Source organism: Eriocheir sinensis, unplaced genomic scaffold, assembly GCF_024679095.1.
Source record: "Eriocheir sinensis breed Jianghai 21 unplaced genomic scaffold, ASM2467909v1 Scaffold122, whole genome shotgun sequence".
Lineage (NCBI taxonomy): Eukaryota > Metazoa > Arthropoda > Malacostraca > Decapoda > Varunidae > Eriocheir > Eriocheir sinensis.
The window spans coordinates 441,920-448,289 of record NW_026110541.1 but is presented as its reverse complement, the minus strand read 5'-3'; positions in this window follow the sequence as shown (position 1 = coordinate 448,289).

Sequence of the window (6,370 nt, the reverse complement as noted above, 5' to 3'; positions counted from 1 at the left end):
TACAAAATACTCATAAAATAACCTAAGTTTGTATAAAACTATATAGAAAATACACAAAATAATTTAAATTTGTATGAAAATAAATATACACGGTAAATTTGTATGAAGAGAAATAAAATACACATAAAATAATGTAAATTTGAATGAAAATATATAAACAAATACACTTAAAATAACGTAAATTTGTCTCAAATGTATATACAAAAAACACATTAAATAATGTAAATATGTATCAAAAAATATATACAAAACACAAATAGAATAATGTATAATCGTATCAAAATAAATATGCAGAATATCGATAAAATAATGTAAATTTGTATGAAAATTAAGATGCAAAAAACCCATAAAATAACGCATTTTTTATAAAAATATATACCAAAATACATAAATATTAAAATTTGTATTAAAATATATATAAAAATGCACATACTATAAGGTAAATTTGTATTGAAATAGATATGCAAAATATATATAAAAAAATGTAAAATTGTTTCAAAATATATATACTAATACACAAAAAATAACGTAGATTTCTATAAAATATATACAAAATACATAAAATGAAGTAAATACGTATAAAAAATGAATACAAAATACACATAAAATCGTATCAAAATAAATAAACAAAAGACCAGTAAAAGAATGTGTATTTGTATAAATATAAAATACAAATAAAATAAAGTAAATTTGTATAAAACTGTATACAAAAATACACAGAAATAATTAAATTTGTATGAAAATTTGTATCAAAATATTTATACAAATACATATAATAACGTAGATTTGTTTAAAAATATATAAACAAAATACACATTAAGTAATGTAAATACGTATAAAAATATGTACAAAATACACATATAATCATGTAATTGTATCAAAATAAATAAACAAAAGAGCAATAAAATAATATAAATTTGTATGAGAAAACATATAGAAATAACGCATATTTCTTTAAAAATATATGTACAAAAATGCACATAAAATAAAGTAAATTTGCATAAAAATATATATACAAAACACACACTAAATAATGTAAATGCGTACATAAATAATTTAATTTGTATAAAACTATTTACAAAAATATTTAAATTTGTTTGAAATAAATATACAATATAAATTAGGTAAATTTGTATTGAAAACATCATAATATCAAATAATGTAAATTTGAATGAAAATATATAAACAAATACACTTAAAATAACGTAATTATTTGAGTTTTGTATATATTTTTTTTATACATATTTACATTACTTAATGTGTATTTTGTATATATGTTTTATACAAATTTACGTTATTTTAGGTGTATATGTTTATGTATTTTCATTCAAATTTACATTATTTTATATGTATTTTGTAAATGTATTTCAATACAAATTTACCTAATTTTATGTGTATTTTGTATACTTATTTTCAAACAAATTTAAACTATTTTTGTTTATTTTTGTATATAGTTTTATACAAATTTACGTTATTTTATGTGTATTTTGTATATCAATTTTCATACAAATACACATTCTTTTATTGATTTTTTATTTTTTATTTTGACACGAATTTACATTATTTAATGTCTATTTTGTATATATATTTTTTTACGTATTTACAGCGTATTTTGTAAATATATTTCTATAGAAATCTGCGTTATTTTATGTGTTTTCGTATACATATTTTGAAACAAATTTACATTGTTTTATGTGTATTTTGCATATTTTTTAAATAAAAATTTACCATATTCTATGTGCATTTTGTATATTAATTTTACTACAAATTTAATTATTGAATGTGTATTTATGTATATGTATTTTTATAAAAATATGCTTTATTTTATTGATATTTTGCATCTTTATTTTCATACAAATTTACATTATTTTATTGATATTTTGTGTATTTATTTTGATACGAATTTACATTATTTTCTATGTGTATTTTGTATATATATTTAATACAAATGTACGTTATTTTATGTGTATTTGTTTTCCTTTCTTACAAATTTTCATTATTTTATGTGTATTTTGTTCATGTACAAATTTGTACAAATTTAACTAATTATATGTGTATTTTGTATATGAATTTTCATAAAATTGAAATTATTTATGTTTTTTTTTTGTTTATATTTTTATACAAATTTTCGTTATTTTATGTGTATTTTGTATATTTATTTTCCTACAAATATACGTTCTTTTTGATCGGAATTTTGTTTGCTTATTTTGATACGAATTTACATTGTTTTAGGTGTATTTGGTATATATATTTTATACTATTTACATCATTTTATATGTATTTTGTATGTATATTTTCATAGAAATTTACTTATTTTATGTATATTCGTATATATATTTTGATACAAATTTACATTATTGATGTGTATTTTGCATATGTATTTCAACACAAATTTGTTTTATTGTATATGCATTTTGTATATTTATTTCAATACAAATTTAATTATTTCATGTGTATTTTGTATATATATTTTATGCATATGCGTTATTATATGGGTATTTTGCATTTTATTTTCATACAAATTTAAATTATTTTATTGATATTCTGTTTATTTATTTTGATACGATTTAACATTATTATATGTATTTTGTATATATATTTACATATTTACATTATTTAATGTATATTTTGTATATATATTTTATCCAAATTTACGTTATTTTATGTGTATCTGTTTATATATTTTCATACAAATTTACATTATTTTATGTGTATTTTGTATATGTATTTCAATACAAATTTGCCTAACTTTATGTGTATTTTGCATATCTATTTTCAAACAAATTTAAATTCTTTTTGTGTATTTTTGTATTTATTTTTATACAAATTTAATTATTTTATTTGTATTTTGTATATATAGTTTCCTACAAATATAGAATCTTTTATTATAGTTTTGTTTATTTATTTTGATACGAGTTTACATTATTTTATGTGTATTTTGTTTATATATTTTTCTGCGTATTTACTTTATTTTATGTGTATTTTGTATATATATTTTAATAAAAATTTACATTATTTTATTGTGTGTATTCCTATTGATTTTGATACAAATGTTATACAAATTCATGTTATTTTATGTGTATTTGTATATATATTTTCATAAAAATGTATATTATTTTACGTGTATTTTTACATATTTTTCATTACAAATTTACATTATTTGATGACTATTTTGTATATTTATTTCATTCAATTTAAAATTATTTTATGTGTATATTTGTATTTGTATTTACGTAATTTTGTGTATTTTCTATATATATTTTCATCCAAAATTACATTATTTAATTGGTATTTTCTTTATTTAACTCGATACGAATTTAGATTTTTTCATAGGTATTTTGTATACATATGTTTTTAGTCATTTACATTATGTAATGTGTGTTTTGTATATATTTTTTAATGCAAATTTATTTTATGTGCATTTTTTTACATATATTTTTATAGAAATTTATTTATTTTATGTGTATTTTGTAAGTTTTCTCATAAAAATTTACAGTATTTTATTGGTATTTTGTTTATTTATTTTGATACGAATTACATTATTATATGTGTATTTTGTATATATTTTTACGTAATTACATTATTTAATGTGTATTTTGTTTATATATTTTATATAAAATTTACGTAATTATATGTATTTGTAAAAATATTTTGATACAAATTTAGTTTATTTTATGTATTTTGTACATATATTTCAATTCAAATTAAGCTTACTTTGTGTGTATTTTGTATATCTATTTTCATACAAATTTAATTACTTCTGTGTATCTTTGTATATTGTTTTATATAAATTTACCTTTTTTTATGTGCATTTTGTATATTTATATTGATACAAATGTGCAAAATACATATAAAACTATGTAAATTTCTTTCAAAATATATATACGAATACACATAAAATAACGTAGATTTCTTTGAAAATATATATACAAAATACACATAAAATGAAGTAAATACGTATTAGAAAATGTATACAAAATACACATAAAATAATGTAAATTCGTATCAAAATAAATAAACAAAATGCCAATGAAAGAATGTGTACTTGTATAAATATAAATATACATAATACACATAAGATAACGTAAAATTGTATAAAACTATATAAAAAAATAAACAAAAATAATTAAATTTGCTTGAAAATAGATATACAAAAGACACATAAAATAAGCTAAATTAGAATTGAAATAAATATAGAAAATACATAAAATAATGCAAATTTGTATCAAAATATATATTCAAATACACATATAATATATATATAATATTGTATATATATTTTTCTATGTATTTACATTATTTAATGTGCATTTTGTATATATATTTTCATAAAAATTATCGTTATTTTATTGTGTGTATTCGTATATATTTTGATACAAATTTACTTTATTTTATGGGTTTTTTGCTTATCTATTTCAATAAAAATCTACTTTATTGTATATGTATTTTGTATATTTATTTTAATACAAATTTAATTATCTTATGTGTATTTTTGTATATATTTTTTTTTAAATATGTGTTATTTTATTGGTATATTGCATCTTTAATTTTATAAATTTTTACATTACGTACATATCTTTTATACGTATTTACATTATTTAATGTGTAGTTTGTTTATATATTTTTATACAAATTTACGTTATTATATGTGTATTTGAATATATATTTTGATACAAATTTACATTATCTTATGTATTTTCTATATTTATTTCAATTCAAATTTAGCTTATTTTATGTCTTTTGTATATCAAATTTCATACAAAAAAATTTTCTTTGTTTTTTTTATATAGTTTTATACAATTTTACGTTATTTTATGTGTATTTTGTATATTTATATTTATACAAGTGCACATTCTTTTATTGGCATTTAGTTTATTTATTTTGATACGAATTTAAACTATTTTATGTGTATTTTGTATACATTTTCTTATACTATTTACTTCATTTTATGTGTATTTGTATATATATTTTTAGAGAAATCTACGTTATTTTATGTGTATTCGTATAAATATTTTGAAAGAAATTTACATTGTTTTATATGTATTTTGCATATCTATTTCAATACAAATCTACCTTATTGTATGTTCATTTTGTATATCTATTGTAATACAAATTTAAATATTTTATGTGTATTTTGGAATATATATTTTCATAAAAAATGCGTTGTTTTATGGGTATTTTGCATCTTTATTTTCATACAAATTTACATTATTTTATTAATATTCTGTGTATTTATTTTGATACTATTTTACATTATTCTATTTGTCTTTTGTATATACTTTTTTTTTATACATCTTTACATTATTTAATGTTTATTTTATATATATATTTCATACAAATTTACGTTTTTTTAAGTGTATTTGTTTATATATTTTCATTCAAATTTACATTATTTTATGTGTATTTTGTATATGTATTTCAATACAAATTTACCTAATTTTATGTGTATTTTGTATATTTTTTATACGAATTTACAATATTTTTGTATATACTTTTATATCAATTTACGTTATTTTATGTGTATTTTGAATATTTATATTTATACAAATACACATTCTTTTATTAGTATTTTCTTTATTTATTTCGATACGAGTTTACATTATTTTATGTGTATTTTGTACACATTTTTTTATACGTATTTACTTCATTTTATGTGTATTTTGTATATATATCTTTATAGAAATCTGCGTTATTTTATGTGTTTTCGTATATATATTTTGAAACAAATTTACATTGTTTTATATGTATTTTGCAAATCTATTTCAATACAAATTTACCTTATTGTGTGTGGATTTCGTATATTTATTTTAATACAAATTCAAATATTTTATGTGTTTTGGTATATATATATTTTATAAAATGCGTTATTTTATGGGTATTTTGCATCTTTATTTTCATGCAAATTTATATTATTTTATTAATATTCTGTGTATTTATTTTGATAATGATTTTACATTATATTTGTGTTTATATATTTTCTTTCAAACTTACATTATTTTATGTGTATTTTGTACATATATTTCATACAATATTACGTTATTTTAAGTGTATTTGTTTATATATTTTCTTTCAAACTTACATTATTTTATGTATTTCAATACAAATTTGCCTAATTTTATGTGTATTTTGCATATCTATTTTCAAACAAATTTAAATAATTTTGTGTTTTTATATATATTTTATACAAATTTTAGTTATTTTATTTTGTATTTTCTATATATTTTCCACAAATATACATTCTTTTATTGGAATTTTATCTTACCATTTTATTATTTATGTGTTTATATATATTTTCATGCATTTAATGCATTATGGTATTTTGTATATATATTTTCATAAAAATTTATTTTATTGTGTGTATTCGCATAAT